The sequence below is a fragment of the Trichosurus vulpecula genome (assembly GCF_011100635.1).
Source record: "Trichosurus vulpecula isolate mTriVul1 chromosome X unlocalized genomic scaffold, mTriVul1.pri SUPER_X_unloc_8, whole genome shotgun sequence".
NCBI classification, from domain to species: domain Eukaryota; kingdom Metazoa; phylum Chordata; class Mammalia; order Diprotodontia; family Phalangeridae; genus Trichosurus; species Trichosurus vulpecula.
Genome location: NW_023494384.1, coordinates 269551 through 289962, shown reverse-complemented (window position 1 = coordinate 289962; position 20412 = coordinate 269551). Strand labels below are relative to the sequence as shown.

The 20412-nt window shown below is 39.0% G+C and overlaps 1 pseudogene; it reads right to left on the bottom strand.

Annotated features, from left to right (window-relative positions):
* LOC118833268 overlaps positions 1 to 20412 on the bottom strand; it is a 52500-nt pseudogene that overhangs the window by 20084 nt on the left and 12004 nt on the right.

Below are 20412 nucleotides of genomic sequence, written 5' to 3'. Positions count from 1 at the left end.
GGTCAAGTAAGTTGGCTGGGAACATGGCCAGGCAGCGAAAACGCACCCAGATTCAATCTCAGACTTTGGAATTTTTCTTTGGCGACAAAGAAGACCAAAACATAAAGCCTGAAGAAGTCAACAAAGTGCAAGAGCCTACACCAAAAGCCTCCAAGTAAAACATGAACAGGTCTCAGGCCATGGAAGAGCTCAAAAAGGATTAGGAAAAGCAAGTTAGAGAAGTAGAGGAAAAATTGGGAAGAGAAATGAGAATGATGCAAGAAAACCATGAAAAACAAGTCAATGACTTGCTAAAGGAGACCCAAAAAAATAATGAAAAAAATATTGAAGAAAACAACACTTTAAAAAATAGACTAACTCAAATGGCAAAAGAGCTCCAAAAAGCCAAAGAGGAGAAGAGTGTCTTGAAAGGCAGAATTGGCGAAATCGAAAAGGAGGCCCAAAAGACCACGGAAAAAAACACTACCTTAAAAATTGGAGTGGAGCAAATGGAAGCTAGCGACTTGATGAGAAATCAAGATATTATAAAACAGAACCAAAGGAATGATAAAATGGAAGACAATGTGAAATATCTCATTGGAAAAACCACTGACCTGGAAAATAGATCCAGGAGAGATAATTTAAAAATTATTGGACTACCTGAAAGCCATGATCAAAAAAAGAGCCTAGATATCATCTTTCAAGAAATTATCAAGGAGAACTGCCCTGATATTCTAGAGCCACAGGGCAAAATAGAAATTGAAAGAATCCATCAATCGCCTCCTCAACTAGATCCCAAAAAGAAATCTCCTAGGAATATTGTCGCCAAATTCCAGAGCTCCCAGATCAAGGAGAAAATACTGCAAACAGCCAGAAAGAAACAATTTGAGTATTGTGGAAACTCAATCAGAATAACCCAAGATCTGGCAGCTTCTACATTAAGAGATCGAAGGGCTTGGAAAACGATATTCCAGAGGTCAATGGAGCTAGGATTAAAACCTAGAATCACCTACCCAGCAAACTGCAAAACTGAGTATCATGCTCCAAGGCAAAATATGGATTTTCAATAAAATAGAGGACTTTCAAGCTTTCTCAGTGAAAAGACCACAACTGAATAGAGAATTTGACTTTCAAACACAAGAATCAAGAGAAGCATGAAAAGGTAATCAAGAAAAAGAACAAGAAAAAAAATTCCAAAGGACTTACTAAAGTGGAACTGTTTTGTTTACATTCCTACATGGAAAGATGATGTGCATGATTCTTGAGACCTCAGTATTAGGGTAGCTGAAGGGAATATGCATATATATATATATATATATATATATATATATATATATATATATATATATATGTTTATGTATATATATAAGTGAATGTGTATGTATGTATATGCCTATGTATGTGTGTATATATATATAGCATGAGAGAGAGAGAGAGAGCAGACACACGGTGAGTTGAAGATGAAGGGAAGATATCTAAAAGAAATTAATTCAATTTAAGGTATGAGAGAGGAACATACTGAGAGAGGGAGATAGGGAGAAACACAATGGGGTGGATTTTCTCGCATAAAGGGGGCAAGAGGAAGCAGTTCTGTGGGACGAGGGGAGAGGGCAGGTGAGGGGGGAATGAGTGAATCTTGCTCTCACCAGATTTGGCCTGAGGAGGGAATACCATACATACCCAATTGGGTATCTTACCCCACAAGAAAGAAGAGGGAAGAAGATAAAAAAAGGGGGTGGTTGATGGAGGGGAGGGCAGATGGGGGTGGAGGTAATCAAAAACAAACACTTTTGTAAGGGGACAGGGTCAAGGGAGAAAATTCAATAAAGGGGGATGGGTTGAGAAGGAGCAAAATATAGTTAGTCTTTCACAACATGAGTATTGTGGAAGGGTTATACATAATGATACACATGTGGCCTATGTTGAATTGCTTGACTTCTTAGGGAAGGTGGGTGGGGAGGGAAGAGGGGAGAGAATTTGGAACTCAAAGTTTTAAAAACAGATGTTCAAAAACAAAAAAAACGTTTTTGCATGCAACTAGAAAATAAGATGCACAGGCAATGGGGCATAGAAATTTATCTTGCCCTATAAGAAAGGAAGGGATAAGGGGATGGGAGGGGAGTGGGGTGACAGAGGGGAGGGCTGACTGGGGAACAGGGCAACCAGAACATATGCCATCTTGGATTGGGGGGGAGGGTAGAAATGGGGAGAAAATTTGTAATTCAAACTCTTGTGAAAATCAATGCTGGAAACTAAATATGTTAAATAAATAAACTTAAATTAAAAAGTTGAAAAAAAAGAAAATATGGAGGCAAATATTCATATAAATGTTACGATCATAGTTTAAAGTTTTTCAAAGCATGTTATAGTACCACTGTGGTCAAAAATAGCCCTCTTCTTTTTTCTTTCTACCAGTCTATAAAGTTATCCTAAATAATTACACAGGTACTCTACATTAGTCTCTTAAACACCAAAAGCTACAAGTATTCTGTCAATATATGGAAACATTTTTATGATATATTCAAAGAGAAAAAATAAAGCCTTGCAAAGACCGAAAAAGTATATTTTGGACTACAAAGCTAGATAGACAACCATAGGACCAGAACTGACCCAACTAAGACTCAGAGCTGTTAAGTGATTTCCTTGGGTCACAAAGCTATTTAAGTCATAAAATTGGGACTAGGACCTAGGTCTCCTAATTCCCAGTAGAGTATGTTTTCTGTGGTATCATTATACTTTGGTAGCAGTTAAGACCTTCTTGCATGAAATGAGAATGAAACCAGGAAGTACGCTGTAACTTATATAATAGACCCTAGGATGGCTATAGTAACTATGAAAGAAAAGACCACTAAGTGGAAGCCACTAGAGCCTAAGGTTTCCTGAAGAAGTGATATGAGCTGGATCTCAGAGGAAGCATTATACTGGATTACTGGATGAGAAGAAATAAGAATTTTGCAAAGGTAGGGTGGGAGAGCAGCAATGAGAATGAAGAAAGTAGCTAGATTGGAACAAAAGATTCATGTAGATGAGTTGTATGGAATTAGGTACTTTTTTAAAAAAAGTTTCCTACCGGGAGTACCACTTCATTTGCTGGGCTTGTTATTTCTCGGTCTTCCTTAAAATAACGCTGATGGGAAGGAAGACCCAGTTCTGTTAAACCAGGTTCTTCAGGCCTTGGACTGCATTTTGTATACAGCGCTAAGGGGTTGAGCTCTCTGAAACCCTAGGATTTAAACACAAGACACACACAATTTAGTCAAGTAAAAAAATTACAACTCAGGCAGAAAAATACATTTAATAGACCTCATACTTTTCAAGCTACAGAATGTTAGGATACTAGAATCTCTTTGCCGATTTAAGGGATTTCTCAACAATGGCATAATTCCCTAACTATTAAATGCCTATTTAAAATCAACACTTAACAAAAGGGAAGTTATAGCTTAGAAAGTAAAATCAATGTGGAAAACAACACATAAGTCACGTTTTTTCACTTCAGGTCACAATATCTGAGGTCTGTGGGAAGAGAATAAACATTTACATAGTTCCTACTATGTGCCAGGCATTGTGCTAAGAGCTTTTCAAATATTTCATTGATCCCTCCAACAACCCTAGGAGATAAATGCTGTTAAGAGCCACATTTTACAATTGAAGAAACTGAGACAAACAGAGATGAAGTGACCTGCCCAGAGTCATGAAGCTAGTGTCTAGGGATGGATTTGAACTCAAGTCTTCCTGACTCTGGGACCAGTGCTGTATCCATTCCAACCACTATGCCATCTAGATTGTCATCAGTTGAAAACCTTCACTTAAGCAAAGTAGAAACTCCACTGCTGCATCAACGTTAAGGTTGACAAAGTAACCTTCTGGATTGAGTCTTTAATTATTCTGCAATATAAAATACAGCCAGAACTATCTACCTTAGATGGGACATTTTCTCGGCAGACAATGGCATGGCCTTCTGCTCTCAGGATGTGATGGAAATAGATGTTTTCATCTGAGGATGTGTCACACAGGAAGAGGTTGAGGACTCCATCAACATACTTATCCACTACCCCCATCAATGGCTTGAAGCCACACAGCTTCCGGAACTGCAAAACTGCTTGGGGTGTCCAATGCTCCTGAAACAGAGGTGACCAGTGAGATTTAGCACAAAGGATTTATGGGTGAGTCACTGTGCATTTCCTTCTATTTGTCTAGAGTTGGGTAAGAAAAAATACACAAAAATCCACTTTAAAGTGAAACTGTATCTGTAGCCACTGTCTTGTGACTTTAGAGCCATGTTAATCATGCTCTTCCTTTCCATAAACAAAAGATAGCACTACTCCCAGCAGGTCATCAACATAAAGAGATGAATTCATCAGGTACAATCTGTTTGTAACTTTAGGAAATTCATACCAAACTAAGGATAATTCAGAAGGAAAAATAGTTCCTTAAAAGGACAACAAACATTTATTAGGAAAAAGTCCTTTACTAAGTGTTTATTATGTTCCAGGCACTGAAAATACCTGCTGCAATACAATGGAAAGAACTGAACTGGGAGTCAGAAGACTTGTGTTGACTCTGCTCCTGTCACTAAGAATCTGCTCACACTGGACAAGTCATTTAACCTCCATGGTCTTTAGTTTATCTATAAAATCAAGAATTTGATCCGACTCCTTTTGCAGCTCTAGATTCTTATGCATTAAAACAGATCTCAAGGCCTAACTTTTCTGATCTAGTTTTAATTTCTTCTATTTGTGCTTTAAATTCAGACTTTTTTAAAAAAAATAATTTTAGACATCTTCTGTGAGAAAGGGAGCCCCAATTAGTCTAAGTAAGTTTTACTGTTCTTCAAATGAAGAATTGGACAATGTTAGAATAAGCTATGTACATACACATACCTCTATGGGCCTCACCCAAGCCAGGGAACAAGGGATGGCCTGAGCAGGAAGCTTGGTGTAGCAGCACCTATAAAAGAGATTCAAATCCATGAACACTTAACATACTTCTAAAAAAATTCATAGTCTTAGCCCTGCATATTTAATAAGGTTGACCACAGCATCCCCCAAAAAGCAAATCCAGTGGTAGCTAACCTCATAATCCATTCAATAAAGGAGAAGGAGAGACACAAAGGCAAGTGGGCAAATAGATCCTGTTGGCAACACATCTATGAAACATAGTAACGGTGCTTTACCTAAAGTCTGGTCCAGGTAAAGAAATGTACAGAGCATACGATTTCAGCCCTATGTGCTCTGGACATTCTAATACCCAAACTCATCCTGTCAGATCTGTTGACTTACTTGAGAAACCTCAGAGAGGACTTCTGAACAGTTCCCAAATTTCCAAAATCTGGGTAGAACACCTCAACTTCTTGCTTCCCAAGAACTCGATGAATAATGACTCGGTACCACCACTTACGCTCAGAACTCCTTATACAACAGAGATGGCCAGGTTGGATAAAAGATTCTGGCATGATATAGTGATCAGATACTAGCTGATTGGAATAGCAACACCTGAAAAATTCCAAAAGAAAGCAATAGCGATTGTGAAAGAAAGCAGAAACAATTTTTGTTACAAGTTTCATGAAGTAAGGTATCCTGTAGTTTCCCAAGTTGTTTTCTTTAGGCATAGGGATGAGACCTCTAATTTCATTGGCAGAGCAATAAACTCCTGCCAATGCTGGTGGGAGTCATAACTTAAGAGACCTGGAGCTGACTAGAGCACTGAAAGTTTAAGTGACTTAGTATTAGAGGCAGGACTCAAACCTAGCTCTTTCTAGTTTCAAGGCTAACTCTATCCACTACACTGTAGTGCCTCTCTTATTTTCTTTATTAATCCCAATTGATTTTCTTTCTTCTACTCTTACACAAATCTCATTCTTCCCTCTAATTAAAAAAATCTACCAGAAACATTTTTTTAATCCAAACCTGTGATTTCAGAGAGGCAATATAGTATAGTAAATGGAGACCTGGCCTTGAAGCCAGAAGGATCTAGGTTCAAATCCTACATTTGCCCAGTATCGACTCCGGGCAAATCACTTAACGTCTCTGAGCCCAAGGCAACTCTTCAGGACTATAAGGTAAAAAGCAAGCACTGATATGCTTTGGTAAAGAGAATTTCCTTACTGGAGGCTCCTTACACTGACTAACAAGAAATAAGGCAATAATAATAAATAATATAATGCAACTTATGACCAGTATCACGGGCAGAGGATTCATTGAACATGAATTTATTGAATGACTACTTTACTGACAAGCACTGTGGGAATATAAAAAAGTATGTTATTAATCAATATATGAAGAACATATAGTTCTATAGATATTTTCATGCAGAAGATGAAATTTTTAAGATTAAATTTAACAGGGAATAGTATTTAAAAGAAGCATCCAGAGAAAAAGATTATCATCACGCCATACTTTGCCTTGGATCAGATTTTAGGTAATAGGCATAGTTCTGGCTTGCAAATTTTAGGACACTGACAAATCAGAACATCTACAGAAGAGGGTGACAAAAGTGTCAAGGGGATTCAACACATTGCACAAAATGATCAGATGAATTGAACAGATATATTTACCCTGGAGAAGAAGAGTAACATGATCGAGACAATCTCCAAAGATATAATGCGTTCTCATGTGGAGGAGAAACGAGACACAGAACAGAAGTAGGACCAACAAGTAGAAGTGACAGGGAGGTATTTTGGATGAAAATAAAGAACTGCCTAATATTAGAGCTGACCCAAAATGGAACAGAATACCAAGAAGGTAATGATATTCTATTCCTGGATGTGGTATTCAGTTAGATGGATAACACTAATATTTTATGATTCTATGAACTGGGAAAAACAAGGGTTTATTAAACACCTATAATGTGCCAGGCACTGTGCTAAACACTTTACAAATATTATCTCACTTAGTCCTCACAAAAATCCCTTGAGGTAGAGCTATTATCGTTTCTTTCTTACAGATAAGGAAACTGAGGCAAACAGAGGTAATGTAACTTGCCCAGGGTCACACAGCCAATAAGTATCTGAAGCTGAATTTGAATTCAGGTCTTCCTGACTCCAGGCCCTGTGTGCCACTCACAGTATGGCACCCCCAGACCTCATTATTACTGTATATGGACTATTATTATCATATCTAAAGATAATCTCAGAAATGTATAAATCAGAGCAACATGAAACGAAGAAAACTTTGCCTTAAGAGTTAGTAACAAAGGACTGGGATATAAAACAGAAATAATTTCAAGTGGAAAAAATCCAGGCAAGCCCCTTGTTCCTTACCTCATTTCAATCATCATATCGTCAAGTAGCTCTGATGAATCTCTGCTATCGATTCGGATATAAAACTGACTAGGAGATATTATATGCTCTACACAGACTGCTACTAGGGTACTTCTATCTAATGCCGGAAAGCTGCAGAGCTTCCTGTTCTGCACAGCATCTGGTGGGATCTTGAATCCTGACATCTCCAAGTTGAGCTGTGATTGTTTCATTCCCACATGCTGCAAGCAATATAAACATAAAAAGTATAACTCTAAATGCTGTGGTGCAATCACGAGCTAAGCAAAGCAATGGCTACATGAGAGAAACGATATTCTATTTCTCATAATAACTTCTCAGAAAAATCTTCCTCCAACCCCACAATGGGTGAGTCCCTTAGCAACGGACACTATCAGACCGTGCCACGCCACAACCAATGTAAGAAAGAAGTTTTCAAACTCATTTCCTTCATGCCCACCCTATCCCACCATCACTGCCTCACCACCAAGGACTACCTACTGAAAAGCCGTAGCACAAGTTCCAGAATGTTCCCATGTTTTAGATCCTCTCCAAGAAATGAAAAGGGAAAAGGTCACTGGGAGAATGAAGGATAGAAATTGTGCAGCAGTAACCTAGAGTTTAGAGGTGTTCTGGCCTTTGCTGTTGAGGCTTGAGGCCAGTAAAGGCAAAAATAGTTATTTGGGGTACCCTTTTTCCAAAAGATCCCAAAGATACTGATATAAATTTTGGCAAACAGTGGTGGTTAAATCAAACACAAAATGGTAAGAAAGTTGTCAAGTCTTCCTCAGCCATAACTGAAAACTAACATGCCAACAGGAAAAGCCAGCAACAATAGAGGGCGCTCAATTTAGTGACCTCAGACCAACAAAATACAATGTTCAGAAAGAAAAGTTGCCTTTGGAAACAGATCTTTGTCAAAAGACATTTTAGTTCACTTTAAATCCTTTAAGTCACCATCCATATTACTTCTAAATCTAAAAATCAAAGTTATTAAATTCCACTCACCAGGGGCACAGGCTTCGTGACCAGGTTGAATTTCTTGCAGACCATCTCTTCTACATCTCTATGCTTTTCCACAGAATAATTCCAGGCAGTGTCCTTAATATCTGGAGATGACAGGGAATTTCTGGGGGGACTGGATATATTGGCTTTGCTTTCTATTTTCTTATCTAGTTGAACCAAACATTCTTCATTGAAAGGTAAAACAGCCACATCTTAAATAGCCAAAGTTAAAATGTCCTATGCACATGAGACTATATACTACAAAGCTCTGATTTCCAATTTATTCATTTCAAGTCAAGTGATTGCTTTTATGGGAAGGGCTAACTTCCAACAGGTGGAATAGCCTCATAATATCTCAATAATAATGCCTGAATTCTTCTTAGGATATTCCCAAACCAACTTCACATAACAAGATGCTCATATGACACAATACTATTCCCTACAAGAAAATGTAATACCAAGGGATTAATCAGAACATTCTCAAGATGCACTTGGAAACCATGTACATTTACACTATTCCCTAACAATCACTACAAAATCATCTAAAAAACCCAGACCAAAAGATAGTAAAATCTCAAAAAGAACAATTTTAGACTGTTAGTGGGTATGGAACAAAACATGAAATCCATTGCAACATAAAAATATTTACAAATATTGTTGATATTTCCATGTCTTGGCAAGTGCTCCATAGTAACAGTATTTGCCTAACATGACAAAAACTACTTAAAAAAAATAATTCAGGGGGGTGGAGCCAAGATGGTGGCTGGAAACCAGGCACTTGCATAAGCTTCCCCCCCAGGTCCTTCCAAACACCAATAAAAATTGACTCTGAACGAATTCTAGAGCTGCAGAACTCATGAAGTAGCAAAGGGAAGCATGGCTCGAGCCCAGGACAGCCTAGATGGTTGCTGGGTAAGGTCTATCTCAGGGAGCTGGGAGTGGAGCATAGCAGACCGGGAGGCTGGAGGAACAGCCACAGTGCCCTGAATCAGTAAGCTGTGGCACTTACCAGACTTTTCAACCCACAAACACCAAAGACAACAAAGAAGGTTAGTGGGAAAAGCTGCTAGGACAAAGTGAAAGGAGTCTCAGTGGGCCAAGACCCTGGGGGCAGCAGAGGTGGTGCAACTCTGAGGCTGCTTCCAGACCTACAGCTGCAGCTACTTCAGGCCCCAGGACCACCTGGTGGGAGGAATTAAGTGGCGGATTAGAGCAGGAGTGCAAAGCCTGCTTTATCCTGCCTGGATCTGGGCCACAATCCTGGTTGGCAGCTCTTGGGGGAGAAGGAGTGCTGGTGTGGTAGAGCTTGCTGAGTAGAAGTAGCTCTGAATATAGCAGCACAGCCCCTCAAGCTTAGGACAAAGTACTCTCTACTCTACAAGCAGTCATACTTTTACAAAAAGCTCAAGGGTCCAGTAGTTGGCTGGGAACATGAACAGGCAGCGAAAATGGTCTCTGATTGAGAATCAGATTTTGGAATCTTCCTTTGATTGCAAAGAAGAACAAAACATACAGCCAGAAGAAGTCAACAAAGCAAAAGAGCCTACATCAAAAGCCTTCAAGAAAAATATGAATTGGTCTCAGGCAATGGAAGAGCTCAAAAAGGATTTGGAAAAGCAAGTAAGAGAAGTAGAGGAAAAATTGGGAAGAGAAATGAGAGTGATTGCAAGAAAACTATGAAAAACAAGTCAAGGGCTTGCTAAAGGAGACCCAAAAAATACTGAAGAAAATAACACCTTAAAAAATAGACTAAATCAAATGGCAAAAGAGCTACAAAAAGCCAATGAGGAGATGAATGCCCTGAAAGGCAGAAATAGCCAAATGGAAAAGGAGGTCCAAAAGACCACTGAAGAACATACTACCTTAAAAATTAGACTGGAGCAAGTGGAAGCTAGTGACTTTATGAGAAATCAAGACATTATAAAACAGAACCAAAGGAATGCAAAAATAGAAGACAATGTGAAATATCTCACTGGAAAAATCACTGACCTGAAAAATAGATCCAGGAGAGATCATTTAAAAATTATTGGACTACCTGAAAGCCATGATCAAAAAAAGAGCCTAGATAATCATCTTTCAAGAAATTATCAAGGAGAACTGCCCTGATATTCTAGAGCCACAGGGCAAAATAGAAATTGAAAGAATCCACCCATCGCCTCCTGAAAAAGATCCCAAAATGAAAACTCCTAGCAATATTGTCGCCAAATTCCAGAGCTCCCAGACCACGGAGAAAATACTGCAAGTAGCCAGAAACAAACAATTTGAGTGTTGCGGAAACACAATCAGGATAACACAAGATCTAGCAGCTTCCACATTAAGGGATTGAAAGGCTTGGAAAACGATATTCCGAAGGTCAGTGGAGCTAGGATTAAAACCAAGAATCACCTACCCAGGAAAAGTGAGTATCATGCTCCAAGGCAAAATATAGATTTTCTTTTTTTTATTTATTTTTTAAATTTAATTTATTTAATATATTTATTTTTCAGCATTGATTTTCACAAGACTTTGAATTACAAATTTTCTCCCCATTTCTACCCTCCCCTCCATTTCAAGATGGCGTGTATTCTGGTTGCCCTGTTCCCCAGTCAGCCCTCCCTTCTGTCACCCCACTCCCCCTCCCTCACCTTTTCCCTTCTTTTCTTGTAGGGCAAGATAAATTTCTATGCCCCATTGCCTGGGTATCTTATTTTCTAGTTGCATACAAAAGCTTTTTTTTTGTTTTGTTTTTGAACATCTGTTTTTAAAACTTTGAGTTCCAAATTCTCTACCCTCTTCCTTTCCCACACACCTTCCCTAAGAAGTCAAGCAATTCAACATAGGCCACATGTGTATCATTATGTAAAATCCTTCCACAATACTCATGATGTGAAAGACTAACTATATTTTGCTCCTTCCTAACCTATCCCCCTTTGTTGAATTTTCTCCCTTGACCCTGTCCCCTTTCGAAAGTGTTTGTTTTCGATTACCTCCTCCACCACCTGCCCTGCCTTCTATCATTCCCCCCTTTTATATCTTCATCCTCCTTCGTTCCTGTGGGGTAAGATACCCAATTGAGTGTGTATGGTATTCCCTCCTCAGGTCAAATCTGATGAGAGCAAGATTCACTCATTCCCCTTCACCTGCCTCCTCTTCTCTTCCTACAGAACTGCTTTTTCTTACCACTTTTATGCAAGATAATCTCTCCCTTTCTCCCTCTCTCAATATATTCCTCTCTCATCCCTTAATTTGATTTTATTTCTTTTAGATATCATCCCTTAGTATTCAACTCCCCATGTGCTCTCTCTCTCTCTCTCTCTCTCTCTCTCTCTCTAAATATATATATATATATATATATATATGTATACGCACAGACATATACACATACATACACACATATATATATACACATACACACACAGACATATATATGCATATTCCCTCAGCTACCCTAATACTGAGGTCTCAAGAATCATACACATCATCTTTCCATGTAGGAATGTAAACAAAACAGTTCAACTTTAATAAGTTCCTTGCGATATCTTTTTCTTGATTACCTTTTCATGCTTCTCTTGATTCTTGTGTTTGAAAGTCAAATTTTCTATTCACTTCTGGTCTTTTCACTGAGAAAGCTTGAAAGTCCTCTATTTTATAGAAAATCCATATTTTGCCTTGGAGCGTGATACTCACTTTTCCTGGGTAGGTGATTCGAGGTTTTAATCCTAGCTCCACTGACCTCCGGAATATCGTTTTCCAAGCCTTTCAATCTCTTAATGTAGAAGCTGCTAGATCTTAGGTTATTCTGATTGTGTTTCCACAATGCTCAAATTGTTTCTTTCTAGCTGCTTGCAGTGTTTTCTCCTTGATCTGGAAGCTCTGGAATTTGGCAACAATAATCCTAGATTTCTTTTTGGGATCAATTTGAGGAGGCGATAGGTGGATTCTTTCAATTTCTATTTTGCCCTGTGGCTCCAGAATATCAGGGCAGTTCTCCTTGATAATTTCTTGAAAGATGATATCTAGGCTTTTTTTTGATCATGGCTTTCAGGTAGTCCAATAATTTTTAAATGACCTCTCCTGGATCTATTTTTCAGGTCAGTGGTTTTTCTAATGAGATATTTGACATTGTCTTCCACTTCTTCATTCCTTTGGTTCTGTTTTATAATATCTTGATTTCTCACCAAGTCACTAGCTTCCACTTGCTCCAATCTAATTTTTAAGGCAGTATTTTGTTCAGTGGTCTTTTGGACCTCCTTTTCCATTTGGCTAATTCTGCCTTTCAAGGCATTCTTCTCCTCATTGGCTTTTTGGAGCTCTTTTGCCATTTGAGTTAGTGTATTTTTTAAGGTGTTGTTTTCTTCAGTATATTTTTCAGCATTTTTTGGGGGTCTCCTTTAGCAAGTCATTGACTTGTTTTTCATGGTTTTCTCGCATCCTTCTCATTTCTCTTCCCAATTTTTCTTCTACTTCTCTAACTTGCTTTTCAAAATCCTTTTTGAGCTCTTCCATGGCTTGAGACCAGTTCATGTTTTTCTTGGAGGCTTTTGTTGTAGGCTCTTTGACTTTGTTGACTTCTTCTGGCTGTATGTTTTGGTCTTCTTTGTCACCAAAGAAAGCTTCCAAAGTCTGAATCTGAATCTGAGTCTCTTTTCACTGTCTGGCCATGTTCCCAACCAACTTGACCCCTGAGTTTTTAGTGGGGGTATGAGTGCTTGTAGAGTAAAGAGCACTTTGTTCCAAGCTTGAGGTGATGCGCTGTTGTTTTCAGAGCTATTACAACCAGCTCTGCCACACCAGCACTCCTTCCCCAAGAACCCCCAACCTGGACTGGACTCAGATCTTCAGCAGGCTCTGCACTCCTGCTCTGATTTGCAACTTAATTCCTCCCACCAGGTGGGCCTGGGGCCTAAAGCAACTGCAGCTGTAGTTCTGTAGCTGCACCACTTGTGTTTCCCTGGGGAAGGTGGCTGAACAGCAAACTCTATCACCCTGTCCCCAGCAGCTTTTCCCACTAACCTTATCTGTTGTCTTTGGTGTTTTTACTTTGAGAGGTCTGGTAACTGCTGCAGCTCACTGATTTAGGGCACTAGGGCCTGCTCTACCCGGCTCCTGGTCTGGTTGCTCCTCATGGCCCATGCTGGGCTCTGCTCCGCTCCGCTTCCAGCTCCGTGAGGGATAGACCTCACCCAGCAACCATCCAGGCTGTCCTGGGCTGGAGCCCTGCGTCTCTCTGCTGTTTTGTGGGTTCTGCAGTTCTAGAATTGGTTCAGAGCCATTTTTATAGGTTTTTGGAGGGACTTGGCGGGGAGCTCACGCTAGTCCCTGCTTTCCAGCCGCCATCTTGGCTCCGCCCCGAGAAAATCCAAAATATGGATTTTCAATAAAATAGAGGACTTTCAAGTTTTCTCAATGAAAAGACCACAGCTCAACAGAAAATCTGACTTTCAAACACAAGAAGCAAGAGAAGCATGAAAAGGTAAACAAGAAAGAGAAATCATAAGGGACTTACTATTGCTGGACTGTTTTGTTTACATTCCTACATGGAAAGATGATGTGTGTAATTCCTGAGACCTCAGAATTAGGGTAGCTGAAGGGAATGAATACACCCACACACACACACACACACACATATTTTTACACACACAGACACACACACAGGTTACTGGGTGAGTTGAATATGAAGGGATGATATCTAAAAAAAATAAAGGACTAGAGAGGAATATATTGAGAGAGGGAGAACGGGAGAGATAGAGTGGGGTAAATTATCTCACATAAAAATCTTAAGGAAAAGCAGTTTGTTGGAAGGGAAGAGGGGGCAGGTGAGGGGGAATGAGTGAATCTTGCTCTCAACGGATTTGCCTTGAGGAGGGAATAACATACACACTCAACTGGGTATCTTACCCCACAGGAAAGGAGAAAGGGTATGAAAAATGGGGCACAATAGAAGGGAGGGCAGATAGGGGGAGGAGGTAATCAAAAGCAAACACTTTCAAAAAGGGACAGGGTCAAGGGAGAAAACTGAATAAAGGCAGACAGAATAGGAGGGAGCAAAATATAGTCAGTCTTTCAGACGAGTATCGTGGAAGTATTTTGCATAATGATACATGTGTGGCCTATGTTGATGTGTTTGCCTTCTCAGGGAGGGTAGGTGGGGAGGGAAAAGGAATTTGGAACTCAAAGTTTTAAAAGCAGATGTTCAAAAAACAGTTGCTTTTCTATGCAATTGGGAAATAGGATATATAGGCAATGGGGCGTAGAAATCTATCTTGCCCTACAAGAAAGGGAAAAGTGGATTGGGGGGAGTGGGGTGACAGAAGGGAATGCTGACTGGGGAATGGGGCAATCAGAATATATGCCATCTTGGAGTGGGGGGAGGGTAGAAATGTGGAGAAAATTTGTAATTCAAAATCTTGTGGAAATCAATGCTGAAAACTAAAAATATTAAATAATAATAATAATAGTCAAAAATAGAAACAAAATAGAATAATAAATAAAAGATTGAGTCAACTCAAAAAAATAAATAAATAAAATGATTCAATACTACAAATAGCCTCTCTCCTTCATGCCCACAAAAATGCCTGGTCTTGGATTGTTAGCATCTCAGGCAAGAAAAAGGTAGAAGAGCTGAGTTCTTTACCATTCTTTGGCCCTTAGATTAAGAACCAATTACCTATCAGTCCACTTCATCTCCTTACACCCTATTATCATCAGAAACACTTCTTGCTCCCCAAATCATTTCTAAATAAACCATCACCACACAAAAGGATACAAAAGTTTAAGAGTAATAAAGGAGTTTTAATCTTTAAAAAATACATAACAACAATTAGCTCTAAGTAGGATTTCATCAGTAAGGTATATTCTTTAGGCTAATTTTGGGGGCTTAGTTCTCTTGAAGCCAAGGTTAAGTCCTGGCTCTACTCTTGGAGCAAGTTATTTCAACTAAGTGTCAGGTTACTCATCTGTAAAAAAAAAAGGGTGGAGGATGGGGAGCCTTTATCTAAACATCTCTCCCTCTGGCTCTAAAGTTCCTTCTAGTTCAGTTACATACAGTTTTTATCACCTTGAATCAAAGAGCTCTGGATCTATCAAAGCTGCTCTTTTACATAAACACTGCAATTCAATAAAATAACCCTTTAAAATAGCTGGGTTTGTTACTGTGTTGGAAGAAGTATGTAGATATTTACTTAGGAAGTGTTATAGCATGTTGAATTCCAAACTGATATTAAATGGCACAAGTTACAAATATATGTGTACAGCACTAGCCTATTCCAAAGTATCATATACTTTTAAAGGGAGAAAGAAAAAGATTATTTGATACATACATACACACACACACACACATACATATATATATATATATATATATGTGTGTGTGTGTGTGTGTGTGTGTGTATGAGTGTACACACACACACACACACACACACACACACACACACACACACACGGTAAAGTACACCTGACTACAAGAGCAGGATGTTGATTTATTTTTGTTTAACTCTATTTCTTTATTACCAGAGAAGGTTCTTTTTTAGGGAAGGGAAAGGGGGGTAGTGTCATTAGGAAGTGACTGATTTTGTAAACAAGCAAGTGAAAGAGTTTTCTGAAAATACATACCAGATAGCTTAGCTAGGTGGGGGGGAGGGAAGGAATATATGCAATAATATAATAGGAAATGAAAACGACGCAAAAGCAAAAATAGCAATAAAAATTATCAGAAGCAAAAATCAATGCTGAAGAAAAAAAAAAGCAAATTTAACTACGCTACAGTATCAAGATTAGGGCTTCCTTTCTCACTATAAATGAATTCACCAATTACTGTTAGTGAATTACCATTAGAGGTCATTCTTCGTAAAGCATAAGCCATCAACTCAGCCTTCCATTTGAAAAATGAGTCAAACATTGAATTGGCATGTACACATATGAACATTTTCAGAGTTAATTTTACACAAGGATAGGCCCCACTTTCAACAAAAGTAGTATCTAAAAGTTCAAGTGCTAGAATTAACGTGCAGCTAAAACAATAATAGAATAGTTAACCTCACATAACACACCAATATAAAATTCTATTCTCTACTATCTTTCTAGCCATATTCATTGCTTGGCTGCATAGCCTAAGCATAAAAAATCATCATATATTTTGGTATTAAACAATTCTAAGCTGAACTAGTAACTCTCTATTTCATTCTTATTTTGTGTTCCAATAAGTAAACTCACCCATGTATGTATATAATATTGTACATTAAGCTGCAAATGTGTTTATGCCAATTTAACATATACTTGAAAAGAGATTAATAAAACCAATCTCTTTGGCTGAAAAAGTTCATCATATTTTTCAGGTTACCCCTTAGCTCCTCTCCTTTGCTTAACATTAAAAGGTACCTATAAAGCTCAGAATGTACTGCCTTGACCTGAAAGGAGTCATGAAGAAGGACTAAAATAATATAGTAGAATTTTAAAAGAAACCAGCATGCAAAATACACTCTGCGCCCCATCCCCCATTCAATTCAAGATTCTCTCAAATGTGCATGAATGTCCAGATGTTATCTGTGTTACATATTCTTGTATTTCATCCTGGTTTATCCTCTCATAGGTCACGGTGGTGGGTCATTTGGGCCAGTTTTATATAATGAATTTCAACTCACCTGTTGTCAAATGCTTCATTTCTGCATCAAACACCAACAACTCTTGTTCACCTTCCCTGAACTCAACATGGAGAATGTCACTAAGAGATCCAACAAGCTCTGCAATGTTTAAAAATCCCAATCTCTTTGGTGAAAGTGGCTCTTTAAAAAATGCCTGTCATCAAAAAAATCGAAATTGAAATGAAGAGCAGAAGGAAACTGACAATCAATCAATAAGCACTAATTAAGCCAGGCACTATGTTAGGTGCTAGGAAACAAAAACAATGAATGAAACAATCCCTAATCTCAAAAGAGCTTACATTCTAATAGAGAAGTGTACACACACACACACACACACACACACACACACACACACACACACACACAAACACACACACAAATACAAGGTAGTTTGAGGGGGAGGGCACCAGCAATTGAGATCAGGAAAGGCTAAGCTGTTGTTTGAATTGGGTCTTGAAAGAAGAGAGGGATTCCATGAGGCAGAAGTGAAGAGGAAGTACATGCCAGGTATGGGGAACAGCCAGAGAAAAGTCATGGAGGCACTAGAGGGAGGGTCATGTCTAAGCAAAGAAAGAAGACCAGTTTGGCTAGATCAGAGTGAGAGAGGGGAAAAGGTGCAATATGATTGGAAAGAAATGGGATTTAAAAGTTAATCATAGAAGTTTCTATTTGATTCTAGAAGCAAAAAGAAGCCACTAGAGTTAGCTGAGTAAAGGAATCCTAGTCAGATCTGTACTGAAGGAACAACACTTTAGCAGCAATGTGAAAGATGACATCAGAAGGAGACTTGGGGCAAGGAGACAATGTAGTACACTTTGCAATAAGCCATGCAAAAAGTGATGAGTAGTGTTGTAAAGGTAGAAACAACACGATCTGGCAAGTGACTGGATGTGTAGCGTGACAAGTGAGGGGTCAAGGTTATGAGCCTGGCAGGTTAGAAGTGGTGCCTTTGAGAGAAATAAGGAAGTACATTTGGAGGAAAAGATGAGTTCAATTTTGAACATGTAAAGTTTGAAATGTCTCCAGCAATCTGGTTTTAAATAATAATAGTAATAGCTAGCACTTCCATAGCAGTTGAAAGTTTACAAAGTATATATATTTTACAAATATTATCTCATTTTATCCTCACAACAATTCTGAGAGGTGCTATTTTAGCTCCATTTTATAGATGAAGAAACTGAGGCACACAGAGTAAATGATCTGTCTAGGGTCACACCGTTTCTGATGCTGGATTTGAACTCAAGTCTTCCTAACTCTAGGTCTAGTGTTCTTTTTTTTTTTTTTTTTTTTTTTTTTTTTTTGCTTTTTGGCAGGGCAATTGGGGTTAAGTGACTTGCCCAAGGTCACACAGCTAGTACATGTGTCAAGTGTCTGAGGCCGGATTTGAACCCAGGTCCTCCTGACTCCAGGGCCGGTGCTCTACTGACTGCGCCACCTAGCTGCCCCCTAGGTCTAGTGTTCTATGGGAATGCTGGGGAGAGACTTGAAATGGATACGTAGATGGGAAACGTCTATATAGAAACTATAACATACCCACTCTCTCACTTATCGTCAGTCTTTCCCTGTCTAATAGTTTCCTTAATGCCTACAAACATACCCATGTCTCTCCACCCTCAAAAAATTCTCTCTTGCTCCACCCATCCTCCCTGCTGACCCATATCTCTCATCCTTTTTGTAGCTAAACAACTTGAGCAGGCCACGTACAATCAATATCTCCACTACCTTTCCTCTTACTCTCTACACCATGTGGCTTCTGACCTCATCGTTCAACCAAAACTCTTCTCTCCAAAGTTACCAATGAATTCTTAACTGCCAGACCTAATGGTGTTTTCTCAGTCCTCATCCTTTCTGACCTCTCTGTAGCCTTTGATACTGTTTTGATACTGTCTTCTCTCTAGATTCTCCTATCTGATTCCTTCTCAGTCACTTTTTCTAGATCTTTGTCCAGGGCATACTCTCTAACAGTGAATCACAGTGTCCCCAGGGCTCTGTTCTGGACCCTTTTTCTCTTCCCTCTTTGAACTATTTCACTTGGCAAGCCCATGAGCTCTCATAGATCCAATTATTATCTCAATCATGAGGATTCTCAAATCTACCAATCCAGCCCTCACCTCTTCCTGACCTTGTCTTGCATCTCCAACTGCCTACTGAGACCTCAAACTCAACAGACCCCAAACAAAATTCATTATCTTTCCCCCCAAATCCTCTCCTGTTCTTCTCTTTAGTTATGACAGTACTCAGGCTCACAACATGAGGGTCACCCTTGACTCCTTATTCTTTCCCCTCCGCATCCCATTTCGCTTCCAAGTCCTACTGATTTTGCCTTTGTAACATCTTTCACATATCTTCCCTCTGTGGATGTTCTCAATTTATCCTGTATGTATCCTGTTTATACACAGTTGTTTGCAAGGACTGTCTTTGGCCTTTCTTTCTATCTCCGGTGCTTAACATCATGCCTGATATAAAAGGTGCTTGTTAAATGACTGACGGGACACACCTGGTATGTTTGAACTCAGGAAGGAGCCAGTAGACAGGGACAGGCTAAAGATCAAAAGAGGTAGAATCAGAAAGAATGAAGTTGCAATCTACTGGAAAAGATGGGAGGGGATAGGATCAAAAGCATACATAAAGAGAGGTTGGCCTTGGCAAGGAGAAGGGCCACCTTACTGTCAATTTAGTAAAAAGAGCAGGGACACGGAAATTGAATAACTTGAATTTCTAGTGTCCCATCAGCAGGGTTGTTTGATTTCTTCCAGATCCATTATCAAGAGAGGTAGATAATGGGAGTAATCCAAGGCTGGAGCTTGGCAAGGGATGAGCTGGGACAGAGAACAAGGGATTTGAGAGTAGAGGACTGTGTAATGTTGAATTGGTTAACTACTGGGGAAAGCCTGGACAGAAAGAGAGAAGTCAGAACAGAAGGAATGGCCTAAAACTCCTGAGGGGTGGAGGGACTAGAGATCTGGATAAGGACAAAGAGTGAGATTAGGACAGGTGAGACATGGGGAGATATGAAATATTAGGTTGCAATCAAATATAGAATGTCAGAGTTTTTGATTAAAGAAGATAAACATAAGGAAATACGACTCTAGGCATTTCTCGGCTATCACCAGAGAGTCACTGGACTAAACTATAAATTGCTCACTAACATAAGGTGTTTTGGTTAATGGTTTAGTGCATTAAAACCTACCTGAAAATCTTTTTGTCACAATGAGTGGGTCAAAGTATTGTAGTGTTATTATTAACTAGCATTATATAAAAGAAGTTTGAGGTTTAAAAAAAATGCCAACAAAAGAGGGGAAAAAAGCAAACAGAAAAAAAGTTCAACAAGGTTATCATAAAACCATGTGTATATATGCATAAATATATACATATTTTACCGGACAGTGCTGGACAGTATTTTCCACTGTATCGATTATAAAGCAGAGAACTACGATTTATCCTTTGTCACAACCATGGCATAGCTCAAAGAGTTTATGTTTAAACTCGACAACCCCAAAACTGATATTTAAACTGTTCAAGTTGGGTCTCTTTTTCACTCTACTTTGAAAATAT